Source organism: Pinus tabuliformis, chromosome 7 (assembly GCF_031772625.1).
Source record: "Pinus tabuliformis cultivar Carrire ecotype Pingquan chromosome 7, CPIR1, whole genome shotgun sequence".
Taxonomy (NCBI): Eukaryota; Viridiplantae; Streptophyta; class Pinopsida; order Pinales; family Pinaceae; genus Pinus; species Pinus tabuliformis.
In genome coordinates this window covers 2,072,059,596-2,072,081,056 of record NC_142293.1, presented here as the reverse complement: position 1 = coordinate 2,072,081,056, position 21,461 = coordinate 2,072,059,596, and the positions used below count along the sequence as shown (strand labels likewise).

General features: G+C 34.3%; 1 pseudogene; it reads left to right on the top strand.

The window, feature by feature from the left end:
- The first annotated feature begins 6,554 nt into the window (after positions 1-6,554).
- Positions 6,555-13,603, top strand: LOC149256826 (DNA replication licensing factor MCM7-like; annotated as a pseudogene).
- The last annotated feature ends 7,858 nt before the right edge of the window (positions 13,604-21,461 follow it).

Sequence of the window (21,461 nt, the reverse complement as noted above, 5' to 3'; positions counted from 1 at the left end):
CCTAGGAGATGAAGCACCAAAATTGTGGGCCCTGTTTTGGTAAATTGGTACATCAACTTCCCGAGGTCGTAAATTTGGCATATGATCTCTGTTTGGCTATCATAATACCTCGTTTCGAAGATCTCGAAGAGATGGCCAACACTAAATAGAAAAGCTAGTTTGGGATGTTTTTGATCTCTCAGTTTTCCCTAAAAATGTCGTTTAGGGCCTCAAAACGGCTCTAGAAGTTCAGGACCCAAAAAACTGCCAAAAATAGTAAATTGTGCTACAATTAAGGAAACCGAAAAACTGAAAGAGACAGCGTTGGGGGTCCAAGAGAAATAGGCAGGTGGCCACCAATATCCACCTGGATCATGACAAGTGGTAATATTGTCAGTTCTCTAAATGAACACATGAAATCAAAGAAGCACATTACTACTACTACAAATGAGGAGATTGGGTTTAGGAGTGACGCATTTGGGAGACCTAAGAAGCCTACCAATGATAAGTCCCAACAAAGTTTGACTGGGTTCTCGGTCATCACCATCAGTATTACATAGGGGTTATACAAGTGAAAATCCTTCTACTTCAGGTGTGTTAATTAACAGCTTAGACTAAACTTGAATATGAATTTGTATATTATTTTATTTATCTTACTTCAAATTTATTTGTTTTTTATTGTGTTTTCATCTTATTATAGATCAATTATCTCCCTTTTTACTACAATGTTGGGGGTATTGGTATCCTTATATTGATCGAAATGGGGAGAGATTTGAAGCAAAGGTCCTAACGGATGATCAAAGGGGTGGAAAATTATGGGCCATAGAGAAGCATACCAAGATCATGCTATGTTATGAGGGTATCGAATGTCGTATTGAGGGTACATATAGGCATATTCATTGCCAAAGGGCTTCTGAAACAAGGATTACATTTGATTCATTAACATGAAAATTTTGTAAGTTGGTTCCAGAATGTGATGACTTCAGGATGCGATTATATTGTTAATCAATATGCACCAATAAAATAAGTGAATGAGATACAGGAAAAGGTAGAAGACTAGACTCTTTGACTCAAAATGAACTGAAGAATGTTGCAATGGTTACAAATGCTAACCATAGATCAACAATGCGACTCTTTGGTGGGAGAGGACAAAGGTTGATACACTCTCTATTAAAATGAGATCCCTAAAGGAAAATTTGTTTGAATCGCCTTAAAGGAGGGATGTCTTTAGGTTTTACAAGGATGTGTGTGAGGCACACAAGCAAGAAAAATTACAAGGTAAAGATGCAGTTTGGGAATTTGTCAAGGATATCTTTCATAACTTGATGCATTCAACAGCAGGGAGAAGGTATAGTAAATCCACAAAATCCCTTTATGATATGAACAAGTTATGGCGAGGTCCTAGATTACATAGCTTTATTAGCTTGAATCTGGATGGTCCTTCAATATCTACGAATTTAAGGCAAGTCAGAAATTCATTAGCATCTATCCCAGGGTAGTACAAGCACATTTTTGAGGCAGTCAGAAAATGTTATGCTTGTTATAAAGCCAAGCATCGTATAGATGGCCCAATTCATGTATTTCTTGCTGAAGATGAAACAACTGTGAAAAAATATGTTAGGTGGGTAGCAAAAGAGGATACACTGGTGGGGTTTTGTGGTACGAAATAAGAACATCAATGCCAATCACATTTCTTGGTGAGAGTTGGCCATTATGCATGTCTTATTTTTGCAAACCCTTTACATGAAAATATTCCTCATTTGGTTGTGGTTGTTCATCCAACATGCAATAGGTTAAATGAAAATTTTGTTTATCAACAATGGGAAAAGGTAGAATCTATGTGGAAGAAACATGTGGGAAATAATTTGGGACCTATTGTTGGTCATTCCTCAGATGAGGATAGAAGAATAAGACAAATTATGTTGAAGGATTATTCTTCAACATCAGGTCTTCTATATCAAATTTCTTAGGAAGGGTGGAGGCTAACCAGGTTGTACAATGGTTGCAATGTAATAGGATTTCATGACCAAGATCACATCCAAAATGACAAAAATCTAGTGAATCCTTTGTTTATCAGTCGATGAGAATTGGTTTTAGGAAATGAGTACATAAGTTTTGGGCATGTCATAATGGTTTATCACACTTTTAAAGTGGCTGATCACAAGCTTAATGGTGAGGATATAGAGAGGATGGATAAAAAAAATTGGGGTTCCACACAATGCATTGCTTCAAGGCATGTTCAGAGGTGTTTGAAAGAGTTGAGAACTACACAAAGTGGAAATTTAGAGAGGACACTAGATACAGAGACTTATCTAATGATTGTTGTTGACTACATTGACATATTTATGTCTCATAGTTTGAGCCTTTAGGAAAGTATGCGAAATACTTCACGAGTTCATCATTTCTTCACATTATGGTTATGTTGTGTACAGAAACAATCTCATACTAATGTCAACTTAAATTTCATCAGAAGAGAAGCATATCAAGATGTGAAAATTTATTTCCATTTTTCAGTTTTGTTGATGATGTTGTTTCAAGATCATTACTCTAACTTGCCATGTGTTTTGCACCTAGCTAGATCATATGTATGTGAGAACTTCTTTAGTAAAGTTGGTAGGATGGTTGGAGTGGAGAGGGCCTATGATTTCACTAACTTGCTTCATGTTGTTGGAACCCTTAATAGCTTTGTTGATGAGGAATCAAACCCAAAGGGCTTCATTTTAATAAATCTCATAAGAAGCAAGAAAGAATTTGGAATAGATTGCACCAAGAAATAATACAAAACATTGACATATTGTCGCAATATGATTCTATATCCACATATGCTAAAATTGTAGAAGCCCTTAAGATTGGATTGAAGGATGCACAAGACATTTTATCAACTCTTGGAATGCAACCAGAAAATTACACTCAATCTTCTTGGTGGGTTAAACCATGGATAGAGGATCAAAATTATCCAACATCTCAAATTGTGGATGAAGTAGTTGATGATTCTCCACTGATTTGTTCTAACTCTATATTCCAACCTTCGTCATCAATGGTCCACAATGAAAGTGAATTGCAAAGAATTGAAAGTGAGTGGAGACACGAGTTGGATGAAGTTTTAGATTCCATTGATGAAAATGTAAGCAAAATTATAAAACCAGTGGTTGATCTTGATGGTAAGGATATGTTCAAAGCATGTTTGGTTATTTAGTTGAATGGAAATCCGAAATTATCCAAAGATAGGTTGATGAAAGTGAGAAATGGGTCTACCTTAGGTGAGATGGGAAGGCTCCACAAAAGGGTGTTTTAATTGGCTTTGGAATTGGATAAGATTGTGGGGTGTTGTTTGAAAGAAACTCAATTCCCCCCATTGATTGTACTGCAAGAAAAAGTGTTCCTCGAAGTACAACACAAGATGCTTCTTGTGGAACGTGGTACATTGGAAGGGTTCAAAGAATAAGGAAGAAGGATGGTAATATGGTATTTTATTACCATAATGGCATCGACCTTTTGGATATAATATAAGGCATCAAGCTTCAATTATGTTGGTATAGTAGAATAAAGGGGCAGTGCATGTATAAGTATGATTTGACAGATCATGATTTTTTACAGCTTGAATCTGTTATAGCAATCGAAAAATTATCATACAATTCTAGGAATGATATATACAAATTAGAAGAAAGTGATTACAAAAAAATTTCAGATTTTGTGAAAATTTTGAACAAGGTTGATTTTCAAAACATTCTACTTTCACTTTCCTTATGTATTTACATATGTTGGATCATTTATAAATCATTATTGGTTGTATTTTTGTTCATTTGTTTGTATGAATCTAATGTTAATTTTGTACTTTTTGGTTTTAGGTCTAGTGAATAGTTCAAATGGTGAATGTTCGGGATAACTCAACCTTTTTTTGCTACCTGCTTTTTGGTGTAAGTTTCTTTCACTAGCCATTCATCTTTTTGTAGTTGTGTTTCATTCAAACATTAATTTGGTATTTCCTCCATAAAAACAATAGAATTACATACCTATATAACTATATGTACCCCTTACCTCAACACATATATACAATTTGGAGATAAGGGTACCCCTTACCTCAACACTTGTGTTGGATGCCTTCTACTGTGGTTCCTTTGAAGTTGGTCCATTTAATCATGAAAAGAAATAAGAGGTGATTCTTTTTTCATGAATATGGTTTTCAGATAAGTATGTGGTTCTTCTCACTAATGTTAACATTTTCCTTGAATTTTTAGATTAATGGTTTGCTTGCTAGAAATGATATCAAGGATCTGATGGCACGAGCTTCAATTAGGATGGTTTCTGCTCACTCAAGTCAATAGATTTACACCAGAGAAACGTCTAACACATGAAGTGCATTTTATTTTGAATGTTTATGTGGTAGTTGGCTTTCCTGTTTTTTAAATTGGACATATAAATCAGATTATGTAGTTCAAATGTTCCATTGGATTCTTTTTGGAAGTATTTATATTTTGGTCATACACATGGGGTCTACAATAGTTAAATTGCACTTGGTTATTATTGACAATTGAGTCCTCAATCATATTTTGGACATTTCCTTTTAGTGCTTTCACTAAATTCCATTAACATTAATTACTATCTATAAAGGCTTTTGGACATGTGATGGTAGTTTGTTTTTAAATTGTTTGGAACTTTATTGAGATATGTGCTTCTGGTATATTGGAAGGGTGATGGCACTTTGCTTTCTTATTTTTGCCTACATTGATATATATGTGTTTGATAGGCCTTGAAACGTGTGTGTCTGATCCAGGGGGTATTTTAAGGTAAATGGTATCTGAGTTTTTGCAACTTTTGGGTTGCCAAGAATTTGATAGGGTGAATGTTATGCAAATTTTAATGGATTTTATTTTTCCAAAGAAAGAATGCATAAGTTTCTATTTCATGGTTTGGAAAAGGAAAATACATAGAAAATTTCCTATAGCATGTCGTATCACCTCCAAAAAGGAAAAGAAGACCACTTGGTGGCCATTTTTCACAAAATTTCATACAGAATATACCTATGATCTCTCCCAGGAACACAGCTAGAAGAAAAAAATATGCTTTGATGAGCGAGGCAGGTTGTCAATGGGAGAAGAAGATGAGGAACAACCAAAGAACATAAAGTACTTCTAATTTAGTGTTGTCACGTTTTCCTTGTAGAAGAATGCTTTATTATTGTATGCAGATATATTGTTGACAAGATTTGGAATGTGAGCCATATCTTTCATAGCAAGTCTCCCACTCCCTCACGTGCCCTTCCTCCTCCAAAACCTTTGATAAGGTAGCTACTATAGTAATTTTGTCAAGCCTCTGATGTTATTCATGTGTTGTGGTAAATCAAGGTACCAATATATATATTTGAGATAGCTCTGAAGCACTTGCGGGGAGCTCTTGGTACTGTAAATCATGTGAGTTTCTTATTCTTGTGTTTTTCACCTTGGGAATATAGCTTCATCATAGTTTTCTAAGGAGCCATATTTGCATGGATGTAAGTGACTTCTAAAGCCCTATAAATCTTAACTGTAATTGACCAAAGTCTCTTTTCTATGGAACAACTTTCAATTACTATTGGCATAATGTTGGCATATTTATTTGGGTTTGTTTCATGGAGGCTTCTAGAAGTTATATGTATGTGATTAGTAAGAAGGGTTTACAAATTTATTGTCTTTTATTTTATTTTTCTCAAAATATTAAAACCAATAGCTCCTGGGAGGTGATGTAGAGCTAGTTCCCAGTGTTTTGTTGCTTATTGGTCTCTCCATTATCCTAGAATCTCCAAGATGGCTGGTAAGCTTTTAGAAAGATTGAATTCTTGCAGTAAATGATATGAACTACATAAGCTAGAGAAATTGTGTGTGCTACGTTATGTAAAAGGAAAATATTATCTAGCATTTGTTCATGCTGGACGCCGGCTAAAATAGGCAAGAAGTCATTTTTAAGCTTCATTATAGGCTCTTTGTGGCCCTAATTTTGATATTTTAGTTGAATAAGATTAAATTAAAGTACAGGGCCTCTTATCTTTTAGCATTGCGATCCTTTTGTTTCTTTCTTCTCGTAATCTGACTATGTATTAATGCTCATTTAGGAATTTTGTTTTCCTTATTCTAGTGTTGTTGCCATTTGTTACCACTATTCAACAAATTTTCTAGATTTCTTGTGCCCTTGGTCAATATTTCTCGTGCGTTACCTTGTGAGTTCATCATACACACATGTAGTTTGTATATTGGTGGAAGATTCCTTCCAACAAATATTTTAGAGTAAACATTTATAGTGGTTGTGATGTACTTCTTGTGTATTATTTTAGCTGAAAAGATGCAATGATAATACATATCCCAGTAGGAAATGTTAGGTGCATTAAATTTAAAGGCTTCATTTTTATAGATAGATTTGAGTGCAGTAATTGTACTAACATTGTCCAATTTCATTATACATTGCAAGTAATGGCATTCATGATGTTGAAACATCATAATAAAAATAAATGTGACTAGTAAAGTTGTGAGGTGTCGTTACCTCTAAAAGAGATTATCAAGTGTATACAATCACCAAGTACCATGTACTTTGAAGTGCTTGAAATGGCTAAAAGGTTTGTCTTCAAGTCATGATATTCAAGAAGCAACTTAAAATATCACAAATGATTTAAAATTGATATTTTATAATTGGTGAACTATTGACATTTTTGTAATATTTCTGCTTAGTATTTCTGAAATTTATGCATAGTTAATTGTGATTTGAAGCACTGACATCATAGATACATTCATATTGTAATAGAACCTTATGGATATGTCTGACTTGGTGAATCTTTGTAGGAAATTCATGAAGGGATGGATTTCTCTATGTATGAAGAACATTGCTCATTTGGGCTTTTCTGCATTAAGTTTTCAACAGTGAACACATGGACAAAACTTGTTGTTGGAAGCAATGACAAATATATTTGTGTGTGTGTGTGTGTATATGGTCTAGAAATGAACAGGTGTTCTTTAAAGATAGCAGCTCATGAGGTGTTGTATACTTTTTCTTGATGATACATCCACAAGCCTAGTAATTTCTAATTTTTTCAAAGTTGTTCTTATGTTGGATATCCATTATGTCTTTTTCCAAGAACCTTAGAAATTCCACTTTCAACATTTTTAACAAATGCATCTGGTTTTTATATTTAGGGGATTGTAATTGTTGAGGGTTTTGTATAACAATATTTCAATTGCTTTGCAGGTCTAGTGGTTGATGATATGTTTCAGTGGCAAGCCACAATTATGGGACCTCCTAATAGTCTATGCAGGGGGTGTATTTGTGGTTACTATTAATTTTCCTCCTGATTATCCATTCAAGCCTCCAAAGGTATGCTAATTAGCCATGAAGTCTCTAGATTTGTGCATTTTTTTATTTTGTATTTGACAGTTGATATCTTTGTTTTTCCATTACTTCTATATTTGCAAGATTTCTTTCTGATATTTCTTGTATTGAAGAGTTCAGAAATGGGTTTGAATTTGATAGTAGCCTTAAAATTTATCATTTCTAATGGGAGCATGTGACAACAAAGTTGGGCATTTTAAAGCATATTGAGGCTCTCCTTTTGACAACAAAGTGTAACATCCCTGGTTCAATGACTTGTCCAGTTTTTTATGGATTTTATTGTTGAGATGACTGATGGTAGAATCTTTTTATTGAACCTGGGAAATAAAAATCATATTAATTACAAAATGGTTCAAAATTGATCTGTAATGTTTTACATGAAATAGAAATGATCACTGCAATTTATGTTGCCTAGGTGCTCTAAGATCTTGTTAGAGAATTAAACACAGTCATAAGTACCATGCCCTATTAAAAATCCTGCTAAAATTGTGCAGAAGGAATAACCTTGATATAGTTAAATTCATTCCTCATATTTGAACTTCTATTCCTAAATTCTTTTCAAGAGCTATCTGGTTAGCACGCAATTGAACCATCATTCAAGATCATTTCCTTCCTCTAGCTAAAGTTGTAGACAAAGGAATTATATTCATGATGGAACACCTTTTCACTTAGGGATTACTATTATAATTATTGGTTAGCCCCCTCTCCCCACTATTATACATCATCATGGCTAAATCTCTTAGTTGGAAATTGGAAGTGCATCAAAGATCTAGCTCTCTTCTTGGGATAAAATTAGTTTGTGTTGTAAAAAGAGTTAATTGCTCTCAATTCGTAGATAACACCATTTTATTTGGGGGAGTCTCTCAAATCACTACTGGCGGGTTTAATGTTATCCTGGATATTTTCCTCCAAGCTTATGGAAGGAAAATAAATGAGCAAAAATGTAAAATTTATATCTAAGAACGTTCCTCAATCTTTAATAAATCTTATTGCCTGTGCATTATCCTTTCCTTACAAACCCAGTTGGAAATATTTCTCCTATATTGATATGCATATCTAGCTTTCTTCTCTCTTGTCTTTTTTGTGGAAGAGAATTATAGATAATATCAAATTGAAATTATCTCAATGGGGTCTCCACTAGCTGAACGTCGCTGGTAGAATGATTATTCTCAAGTCTTCCCTCTCATCTTTACCAATCTTTCAATTTACTAACCTTCTAGCTCCTTTGGGTGTCAAACAACAAATCTCTCAGCTCCTCTGCAAGTATTTATGGAAAGGAGGTACACCGCCAAGAAATATCATCTGGTTAAGTAGGGTATTATTTTTCCCTATAAGTAGAATGGAGATTTAGGAATCAAAGACCCATCCTTAATGAATCTAACATTAGGGCCAAATCTCTTGTGGGAATTGGTCACAGGAAGAAAGTTATTCAACATAAATACTTTAATGGGTCCTCTTCATTCTCAAAATGGATCCCAAATGTTTAGAGTACTCAAGACATCTCAACCCCTTCTCCTTGAGAATCTCACATGGGTACCTAGAAATAGAAGACAAATCTGCTTTTCCATTGATAGTATTTTGGGCAATCCACCTTTGCAATTTGATCCAATTGATTCATGAATTTTGCGATTGGATATCTCAACATTATTTGATTACCTTCTATGATATTTCTACATGGAATGAAGCAAGATAATGGGTTGACCAGAACTTTAGTCTAGTCCTAGGCCACTCTTTTGTGAGATTAACACTTTCTAGATGTGCTCCTATCTCCAGATCCAAGAGTAACTATAGGGGCTATGGGGCATCTTCTCACTCTGTTAAGTAGGGGTATCTCCATCGTCTATCCTCCTTCCTTTTCACATGCATCATTTCCTAAGGTAAATTCCTTAAGTTGGCTATTAGTGCATAACAAGCTCCTAAGTCCCTACTGCAAATAATTTAATGAAGCATGGGATAGCTGGCCCCACTCATTGTGTGTTATGCCATAAAGGAGAATAAACCGAGCAACATCTATTTCTCTAATGTTACTTCACAAGGAAACTTTAGCAATTCCTTCTACAGGGCATTAGTCATCGATACATTTAGGCCACATCATGCATGTAGTTGTTTAATAAGTGGGTTTACCAATATGATGGATCCTTCCACCAAAATCCAGCCTTCAAAGTTAATATACCATTAGCTATGCGTTATATAGATATTTAAAGTTCAATATGTAAAGTTCCATGTCCAATGCAGGTAGATTAGAAATTTTTCTTTGGTTGCACATGTCTAGCATATGCAGTTTTTTAAAATGTGCCATTTAGTGAATTTTTTATTTGATCCATGTTTTATTTTATTCATTAACTTCAAACGCCTGTAGGTACATTTTACAAGGTGATGACCAAGAATAAAAAGAATTGCTTTCTAAGGATGGGGACATCTGCAGCAAGCTTGCGCGTTCTTTAGCTCCATAAATATTTGGACACGAGGATGTAAAAAAAGCCTTGCTTTTGCTTCTTGTTGGTGCCCCAACTAGAAAACACAAGGATGGAATGAAGGTATAATTATTTTACTGAAGAGTTGTTATAGAGAAACTTGATTATCCCATTGGTGACTGTCTGAGAAAAATGCCTTGTTATTCTCGCTTATCTAGTCTTTGGAGTTTGTCTACAAAGGGAAATTTATATTTATTGCTCACATTTATGTTTTACTTGCAAATAAGAGGTGATTTGCATGTCTGTTTGATGGGAGATCCTGGAGTTGCAAAGAGTCAGTTGTTGAAACACATGATTAGTGTGGAACCTCAAGGAGTTTACACCACAGGTCGAGGAAGCAGTGGTGTTGGTCTGATAGTTGTTGTTCAAAGGGATCTGGTCACCCAACGAAATGGTCCTTGAAGGCGGGGCCCTGGTATGTTTCTGAGCTTTATTCTTTCCAATGTTTAAGTTGTTGGTTTCTTTGGAGTTGGAAATTGTTTTATTTTAGAATGAATGCATTAGAGGTTTCACCAACATATATCTTTCGGCACCTTCAGAGTAGTGAAAAAAATAATGGATCTTGTATGTGATGAATCAGGTGTTATGGACGAGACAGACCGTATTGTTATTCATGAAGTGATGGAGCAACAGACTGTCAACATTGCAAAGGTGGGCATAACAACATCTCTAAATGCATGGACGGTTGTTCTGGTTGCCGCTACTGCTATTATCATTTAGTTTGAAGGTAGATTCATATGAGGTCCTACCATGAATATGAGTTTGTGAATGTCATGAATTCTAGAGATAGATCTCATGGAATTGCATCAACCTAGTGGGACACATGGAAGGTGTCATGTATAGAAGAAAAGGTTTTTGTTTTATCAATGTTTTTTATAGAAGAGATATGTAATTAGAATGTTGTGCTTATTGGTGGATTCATTCATCTCTTATTTTTTTGAAACTAAAGCTTTTGTGTGTCCTTTCTTCTGACTTTGCCTTGTTAAAGTTGTTATGTGCTCTTCAGTTCTTGATCTTTGATCGAAAGTATGAGGTACATTTTCATTTTTAGAGTTTTAAATCATCAGGATACATTGGAGGATGGAGAAATTTGAAACCTCTTTAAACTCCTATATTGACTTGTACAAAGATCCTAGTGCCCTTAATTTTTATCCTATTTAGGAACTCGAATTGGTCAAAAAGGATTAATCTATTTTTACCGTGATTTTGTTTCCTTGCTCTTAGATAATTTTTGTTTTACATTACTTGTTTTCAATTAGTAGTTTTTTATTTAAGCTTTAACTATATATAGTGTTCTCAACTTTCTTTTCCTGCTTTTATTTCCATAGCTAATTAATAGTTCCTTATATACTCTTCACTTGAAAGGAGAGTATGGCTCATGTTTGCTTTCTGGTATTTTAGTGTACATTGTATCCTACTTCTGTGATGGAACTTTAATTTTGAGTTTTGTTTTATACTATGTTGTTCATTATCATAGGGGTCAATATGATCTATGAAGAACACCTGCAGAGAATATCAAACTTGGCCATTCATTTTCAAAGTGCCCAGAAATACAGGGGATTTATATTAGCAGAAGTCATTATTGCTTGAAATTCCTCTGTAATTATTATGGATGCTGAGTCATGGCCCTCTTGCATGACCGATACTAAGCGCCAAGCTCTCTTGAACACAGGTACTTCAATTTTTCTTTGCTAAATTGTGGGAATTTTCTTTAATTTTTCCCATGTGCTTCTACATTTTGCAATTTTTCTCAGGGATTCTTACATGAAATGGAAAAATTAAATGATTTTTGGTGGAGCGGAGAAATGAAAGGAATTTTCTGTAAGTAATGGAGGATTTTTACTAGCAGTGGAGGAACCAAGGGAACTTATACAAGGATTTGAGAAATTAGAAGAATTTTCTAGAAAGTCTCGAAAATTTTATGTTTTGCTTGTAGGTTCTGCTAATTCAAATTTTAAGAAGGAATATTTGTAGTACATATTATGTTGAGTTAATATTCATGAATTTAGGGAACGAGCCCTGTTGAGTATAACTGATTATTTTGAGAGAATTTTTCATGAATTAAGTGAAGAATTTTTGTTGAGTCAACTGATTATTTTAAGCTAAAATTTCGTGAATTTAAGAAAAAATATTTGTTTAGTACATCTCATTAGTTTGAGATAAAAATTTATGTATTTAAGGGAGAACCTCTATGAAGTACAGTTGAATCTTTTTGTGATAATTTTCATGACCTTAAGGAAGAATCTGTGTTGAGTAAAGCTTATTATTTTGAGATAATTTTTCATTATTTTAACAAAGAATCTCTTTCTTGTTTTGACTTGTTGTGGATGATACTTGATAAAGTCGATATGGATAGTGATCTGGAAATGGAAAGACATGTGTTATACATGCATCAAAAGTGTGAGCCACCATATTTAGGCTTTACTCCTCTCAATTCTTCCATCCTTGGGTGATTTGTTGTCACCTCTTCTTTAAATATGGATGCTTGAATGGTTTTTCTCTAATGTTGAGTATTTTTTAATCTTATGATGGTTAATATTTTCTAGGGCCTATATAGTAGGGGCAAGAAGGGTATCACCTTCTGTTCCTAATGACCTTGGTGAATATAATGTCATTGCTTATTCTTCCATGAGACAAGAAGAAGCACAAAGTGATGCACCACATTCTTACACCATTGTGAGAACACTTCTAAGCATTTTTCACATCTCAATGGTAATTTATTTGTTCCTTTGTGCAATTACCTAGTGTTACGTGCGAGTTCTAGGAGAAGTGACTTTTCAAGTTCTCATCTTTTCAACACTAGAGTGGAGTTGTGACTAAGAAACAACATTAATCCAAATTTTGCCTTTTAATCTCAGAAACTCGTTTATTGACAAAATATTATGTTTGTTTCTTTTGTTTGGATTTATTGTTCATTTATTGTTCACAGGCCCTAAGTCAACTTAGATTCTAAGAAACAGTGGCTCAAAGTGATGTAGATGAAGCCCTCAGGCTTATGCAAATGTCAAAGTTCTCCTTATATGCTGACAAAATAAAGAAAACTGGTATGGATGCCATATCTGACATCTATTCAATCATAAGGGATGAAGCTTCGAGGATGAATACTATTGATTTCTGCTATGCTAATGCCCTGAACTGGATTTCTCGAAAGGTACTCTCCACAGACTGTATTTATTTGTTCCTTTGTGCAATTACCTAGTGTTAAGTGTGAGTTCTCCGAGAAGTGACTTTTCAAGTTCTCATCTTTTCAACACTAGAGTGGAGTTGTGACTAAGCAACAACATTAATCCAAATTTGGCCTTTTAATCTCAGAAACTCGTTTATTGACAAAATCTTATGTTTGTTTCTTTTGTTTGGATTTATTTTTCATAGGACCTAAGTCGACTTAGATTCTTAGAAATAGTGGCTCAAAGTGATGTAGATGAGGCCCTCAAGCTTATGCAAACGTCAAAGTTCTCCTTAGATGCTAACAAAAGAAAGAAAACTGGTATGGATGCCATATCTGAGATCTATTCAACCATAAGGGATGAAGCTTTGAGGATGAATACTATGGATGTCCACTATGATAATGCCCTGAACTGGATTTCTCGAAAGGTACTCTCCACAGACTGTATAGAGCATGATAAATATCATGGTTCAAATTTCCCTATCAATGTTTGTTTAAATGCATCTAATTGGGTCTCTTGCATGCAGGCTTACATTGAAGCTCAACTAAAGGAGTGTTTGGAAGAGTATGCAACATTGAACGTGTGGAAAATGATCCCAATACATTTGATATTCATTTTATTGATGCCTAAAATTTCCAACAAGCGAATAACGTATCATATAGTTGTAAAGTAAATATCCTCATTTTTCAACTCTTTTATCAGAGAGTTTTGTTTTTTAGATGTCCTTGAACTGATATGAAACTCAAGGATGAGTTTCCTCTTTGAAAACTCATGAGATTAGACATGTCAAGAATTATATTATGAAAAGTGATTGCATGTGGACTTCATGAACAGGAGACTAGGACAACAACCAAGAGTTGTTTTATGAAGTGTCATTATATGTACTTATGTAAAAAACATGTGTTTCCATATAAACTCTATATAGTTTCTATTGTACACGGTTTCTTGTCTTTCTTGCTTTTAATATTAACCTTCAACTATATAGGTTTTAACCTCGTACAAAAATTAGTTGCATACGAATTTTAAAAACAAGAAAATAAACAATGGCAAGAGCATAAAACATAAAATAGATGTACACCAAGATTTTCTTCTGGATCCCAAAACTAGGACTTCTAAATTGATTTTTCATTATATTCCTTTCAATGTTACAATACATATATATATACATGTCGAAGATTCCATTAACCCTGGATTAGAACATAATCGTAGTTCCCTTGACTGGATCTACAAAATACCATGGGAAAAAAACCATCATGCCCAAAATCATGTGCGAAAACCATGCACAAAATCATAGGTAGGTCTGACCACCTAATATAGGGTCCAAAAAAAATCTCAGGGTGCTCCCCGGACCCCGTAAATGGGGGCTATCAGCCCCCCGCACATGGGGCTAGTCATGGAAATAATATAACACACACCCAAAAAACTATTTCTTAAGCTTTAATTTAAAGAAAATTAGTGGTCAGTTCTCATCAATTACAGCAAAGCTCCATATGAAATTTAAGTTTGCAACAAAGCATGGAACTAGGTAGATAGGAAAGGTTGAAATAAGTAAAGGTATGCTCTAAATTCTTTTTAGTTGCAACAATCTTATTGTTAGGTGGAAAGATTTGAAAAATTATCCCTTGTATCTGAAAATTGATGTTATTTCTTTATTTATTGGAAACGATAAAGGAGGAACAAAAATGTTACTAATATAGCTTCTTGAATAGTGGCATATTCTAAACTATGAACAGATTTTCATGGGCATGTCGCATGAAAAGATTAGGAATGAAGTTATTGTTTTGTTAATATAGTTAGGCACCCTATGTAGTTTTAATTTTTCTATTAAGTCAAATGTTGTGAAGTTATGTAAAGATGCAACATGAAAATTTTGCAAGGAAACAAGTCGAACTTTGTGAATCCTTACACTAGCCATAGATTTTACTGTCTCGGAAATTCAATATTAGCTAAATTTAATCTTCAAAGACAGGAGAAGTTGAATTTGATTCTATTTGTAGTGTTTAATGAACAAAAATTAGTTTTCTAATCATAGTAATGTATGGTTTTATGATGTTCTTAATGAGGGACTACATCCTTCAAGGCAGTTGTTGAAATGAGGCATAGAGGCCATACTCTCACTGATTATATTTTTTGATGTAAATAGTGTAATAATGGTTAGGTATGTTTCCAATTCAATACTGATCAGGTCAATTGAGATGCTCAAAGTGTAAATTCTTTTGCGTCTAAAGATTTCATGGAGGGTATGATAGTTACTTCGTTAATTTGTGTTTTTTGTAAATTTTCCACCAGCAATATATACTCACCTCAGGACCTCTTTCTCACAGTATTGTGCAATTGGATTTTTCCCTGATGCATTTTGTCATTGGATTGTGCCTCTTTCTCATTTTTATTTTCATCCTCAACAATAGATTTTTTTGCAAACGTGATGTCATATGTTCTAACCATGGCCATGGTTTCTAGAATCTCTAGCTTGAATTCATTCGCAAGGAGGGTTGAGTGTTTCACTAATATTTGAATTATTTCTAGAATTTCAAATTTCCAAAGATGGTGACTGACTTCTATAAAAAAATTGGGCTGAGTTGTTCAAATTAAGAAGAAAGGATCAGGTTGCATCTCTATATTTATTTGTGCCAAGAAAACGTAGTGTCTAAGTGTGCAATCATCACATTCATTAAAGGGACCTAACTAATACTGTAGTCTCCAAAAAGGAAGTCTGTGCTGCATATAACACCAACACTTAATCCCCAAGGTCGTGTGGTTTAAGAAAGCCATTTAGAAAGCTTTTCATCAAGGACAAATGGGAAAATTCTTTGCACTTAAAGGGTTGAAACTCATTGTCCTCGGGACTAATATATATATTCCAAAATTTACTTCTTAGATATGAAGTATTGAAGGAGCATGCAATTGTGAATTTTTAGAAGTTCGCATTCATATTTATTGGCTTTAACTTTTGTCATTTAGTGGACTGAATCTCATAGTAAAGGAGAGATGATCTGCCCTGAAGGAGACATTACATTTCTAGAATTTAATCCTGAAGACAACCATATTAATATTTGTCAGCGCATGGGAATTGTTTCAACGGTGAAGAGGTTGTGGGTTTCTTACTACAATTTACACCATCAAGTGGGATGAATGTAGTGTGCATAACAATGCTTACACTTTACTCTTTCTGATTGTCAAGTCTAATATCATTATGGAGAAAATATCCTAGGTTTCCTTTACTTATTCATTGTTAAAGCTTTGTTATAATATGTAATTTTTAAGTTATATTATGTGAAGAAATGAATATGTTATGGCTGTCCTATCTTGCCTCATATTTATATTTCTTGTTGGGTTCAATAAATACATCAATATATTGTTTTGAAGTGTTTTGGAAGAAAATTTTATGGTCATATGTGTTTATCTCACTGCAACAAAGAAGGAAATACACCTACGATAGATTTCCATAGAGCTATTTGACAAAATCCTTCACAGAAAAAATTCCCTAAACTCAGAAAACACAATGGTAATTTGGGTCATTTTCCTAGAAGGGGTATTACATTATCAAACTTCTTTAATCCTTGAATCTTTAGTAGACTAAATCCTACGAATAACTCAACATGTAATCAAAATATTACAAATAAAAAGCATAGACTCTAACTGAAATATAGACAAGGAAATCAAATCTACAGTTGAACTAGCTATTTAGAAATAAATGAACACAATGCACACCATGGAATGGGGGCCCTGCCAATCCTAGTTTTCACTATGGAGAAAGAGTTTACAATGCTAGGAAATGATCCACACCACATACAAGAACAAATTTGACATTATTTTTTTGCAAAAGAAATCTTCTATAGTATACAATACATTTTATCAGCAATTCCTCATCCAATTATCTTCCCTAACTCTCTAACCTCTGCCTCCCTCTCCCTCTCTCTCTCTAATCTGATTACATCACAACTTAGGTATACATATAAGAGAAAAATTGTAGAGTTGGATCAACAAATTGGTAAATAGTTTCTCTATTTTGGTAACCAAAATACAAGCATGGCCAAGTAGATATTTTAGGGAAGATAATATCACAATGAGATTGATCCATGATCAAGATAGAAGGTAAATTTGATCTCAAACATCTGAAAATAGATTGATTCATCCTCCTTGTTGGTTGGGTGCATCCATTTTCCTGGAACATTGGAGAAGAGGTTCGCTACTATAAATCTTGGCAAACCCATATTACAAAAATTCCCATATCTCCCAAATCCTTCAATATTTTGAAAAATTGCTCGTGATTCAACTAAATGGGTGTATTCTACAAAAAAACATGTTCTATAATTTTGATATTTACTTCCATCTACAAGAAAATCGAGGCGGAATTTGAATGCATTTCTAGATTTTTTTCTAATTACAGGTTGAATTGTTGTTCCTAATCTAGAGGTCCACATGTGCGACCTGGGCACAAACTAGTGAACACAAAACCATATTGGGAGTATTGTGGTTGTTCATCAATTAATTATATTGTGAATTAGGAGATGGTTGGAATGAAGTGCTATGAACGTACATTAAAAATTAGACTGCATTTATTAACTTAACACAATAGAGTTGTTTAGTGTTTGGCCATTAAATATAGGGTTCTTTCAGTTCTTGAATAATCCTCGGTCTTGGAAATACAAGCAGTGAACCAAGCTAGCTAGCCTTGACCAAATAGAGGCACTCATTCATCCTTGTAAGAAAATAAGCCTTGACCTTAACTTGATAGAGAACACATTTTTTAAACTAATTCCATGACAGTTTCCATGTTTCTAAGATGGATAGGCCATAGTCACATCATTTACATATCAACATTAGACCATTAAATGCCACATATCATAGTGAAGTGTGCTTGAGTGTGGGTTGAGTAATCACATTGTGGGAATACTAATATGCATCTCCTATGTATATCAAAAGATTAAAGGTGCATTGTATAATGCATGTGGGGTCATAAGAGAGGCATCATGTCATTATGCTAGGGATATAAATATAAAGGGGTATAAAAAATGGATACCTACAATATCTAGTGAAAGTAGGGGTTTTTTAAATTGGGAAAATGTATTCGGTTAGTATTGGTAGGGAGTTAAATAAAGTGATTTTTATAGGTATTTTCCAATATGTAGTGAAAATAAGGCTATTGTTTAGTATGCCATGAATGCATGTGTTATGTCAGAGGTTCATTGAGTGAAGCCCCCGTGAATCTAGTGTCCCTTGATCTTCTTTTTCAATGATCAACCTGTCTTTGTAGCTTCATAAGTGTCCTCTAGTATAGTCTCCTTCTCCTTCTCCTTGATGATCATCCTATCATGTGAAGATGTAGTACCTGCCACTAGAAACCACTCATAACAAGACAACATCAACCCGAAAAACTCCTACTCTAACATGCTTCATGAAAATCTCTAATTGAACTAGAATTGAGTACTAGACTGGGAGGATGGCTCAGGGACTGCACTATGGGTAGCTCTAGAGGATAAGAGTGAGGTGTTGAGGATTGTGACTTTGCAATGTGCAGCACTGGAGACCTAAGAAGGAAGACTGCACGATTGAGGGTCACTGTGAGGTAGCCTTGCCCACTATGATTCTACAATGTGCAGTTCAAGATAGTGGGAGGCCAGTAGATTGTGCAGTTGCACAATTCAAGGAGACAGAGAGGCAAATTTCATACTGGAATTGTGTAATGCGCAGAAGGATACTAACAGGGAGGCTTGATTACATAGTTATGGGGGTCAGGAGGCCATGATTGAGCACTGTAACTGTGCAATGTGCATTCCTTAGAGGAAGGAATTGAGAATTGCACATTTCCAGGGGTCAAAGGTACATGATTGAGGTTTTATACTATGCAATGTGTAGTTTAGGGACGGAAAAGTGAGCTTAAGTTGGTCAGGGAGAAAATCTTCCAAGATTTGGCTAAGTTTGGGATCAGTGAAGGAGATATGAAAGAAAGGTAGGACTTGAACATGACCACACACTCAAAACAATCAATGACAAAACATTAAACACTCATCACTCATAAACAACATTGTCCCCTTAGTTCGACGACAAAATAGCATACTCCTCCAAGTGCAACACTTAAGGTACACTTTGCGACGACAGTGATGACACTTGTGCGACATTGCATGAAACTTTGGGAATGGGTTTAATACATGTATATATGATAAATATGACCCATTGACACTAAATTCTCCCCTTGAAATGAACCGTAACTCCTATTTATGTGATGTACGACACTTCCCATACCAAAGACAACACTTGAATTTTCTTCACAAGGGGACTATAAAACTTAGAGAATATACATGGGATGGATCTCACTACAAAAAACAACAACTTGAAAGGTCAAATTAGGCTCTGAAATTTGAATGTAGGCCAAAATTTTGGACAGTGTTATAGCAACAACAACATGTCTCTACGTCTATGACCCCAGATTGATAAAGTAAATGTTGAGTAATCATTTTGTCAATTATTCCACCCAAAAAGGCTCAATTGGAAGATGTGATTCGAGGATTGAAAGGTTTAACTTTGATGAGAATTCAACACCATCTCAATTAGTTGAGAAACCTGGACCATTACAAGAATTTCCAAAGTGGCTCATAAGGACACTTGAAATTGTTCATCCTAATGAGATTGGAAACATAGGTACTACAAGTTCTACTAGAAAAGATGAAGGTGATGTAGATAGTTCAAATTCAAGTGATGCAAATTATATGGATGTTTCACATGCTTGTGAATTAAATTTATATACTAAATTTGAACCAACTTCTTGTGAAGAAGTTGTTTCTCACGATGAGTGGAAGGAAGTTGTGCAAAAGGAGTATGATGTTGTCATTAAAAATGGGGTGTGGAAGTTGGTGTATCCTCCATTTGGTACCAAAATAATTAGTTGCAACTAGTTCTACAAGAATAAGTATAAATTAGAGGGCTCAATTGAAAAGAAAAAAGAAACAAATATGGTGAGAGGATTTGCATAGAAAGAAGGGATAGACTATGAGGAAACTTTTCACCCCACAACAAAATGGGATGTTATTTATGCATTATTGGTTTTTCATAGGTGGAAGATACATCACATGTATGTGAAGATAACCTTCTTAAATGGAGATTTGATATAGAATGTTCACGTGTCTCAACTAGAAGGGTTTATTGTGGAAGGTCAAAAGCATAACGTATGTAAGTTCATCAAGATCTGTGTATTGCCTAAATCAAGTACCATGCACATGGAATGAAAAGTTAACTAACCATCTTTTGAAGATCAATTTCAAGCACTTTAATATTGATGATGCAACTTTTTTTGTCGAGAAAGATAGAAAAAATTGTTGTATATATGATCTTTTGATAATAGGAAACAATGAAGTATATATTGTATCCATAAAGAAAGAATTGAAGAATGGTTTTGAGATGAAAGATATAGGATATCTTCACTACTACTTGGGTATTGATATAACTTAGAATAAAAAGCATGTATTAATCTCCCAAAAGAAGTACATTGAAGAAATGTTGAATAAATCTGGCATGGTTGATTGTAATCCTCTATGTAATCCAAAGGAACAAAAGTTTAAGCTAACATCAAAATAAAGGAATGAAATTGAGGATGCAACTAAATATAGATAACTTATGGGGAATATTATCTACCTTAAATTTACTGCAATAGATATTCCATTTTAATTTGGGATTATTTCTAGGTTCATGCAAAAACTTTGTAAAGAACATTAGTGTGAGACAGAGATAATTCTAAGGTACTCGAAGGGATCTCAGAATTTTGGGCTTAAATATTGTATGATGGATAACTAGTTCAACATTCAAATTAAAACTTTGATGGGGATAAGGAGAATGGGGTGTCTATTGTATGATACATCATGAGTCTTAGATTGAGAACTCTCTCTTGGAGATCATGCAAACAATATATTCAATCAAATTCCATTACAAATGTAGAGTATGTGTTGTTTTAGAGGTGACAAAGGAGATCATGTGGCTTATGAATGTACTAAAGGATTTGCAAGAGAAATAGGTGACTGTTATTCCACTTTTGATTGATAACACTTCTATGATAAAGTGCATCAACATGAAGTACTACTTGATTCAACACCATGGAGAGGCTAAGACCATTCAACTAATAAATTGTGTAGAAATTACGCCTGTAGATTAACCTGATAATGCAATATAACCAAAGAAAAATACTTTAACCTACTTCTACAATCAATTTGCAGAAGCTTAAAAGATTTGAGCAAGATCAAGTTGAACACATATAACCAAAAGAATAATCAATGCACATGAAATATAGAAGAATACTCAGGGGAAAGCCTCAGCTAAAAACCCCACTATTTGTATTATCATACAATTTGGAAATATCTCAAAATTACACAAAGCCTTAGCTCTCACAGCTATCCAACTCTCAGTACAATCCTCACAGATGCTCACAGGAAAAATAGACTTCTCATAAGCCTTCTCCTCTACCCTCCAAGCTCCTATTTCCTTGCGCAGTTTCTCC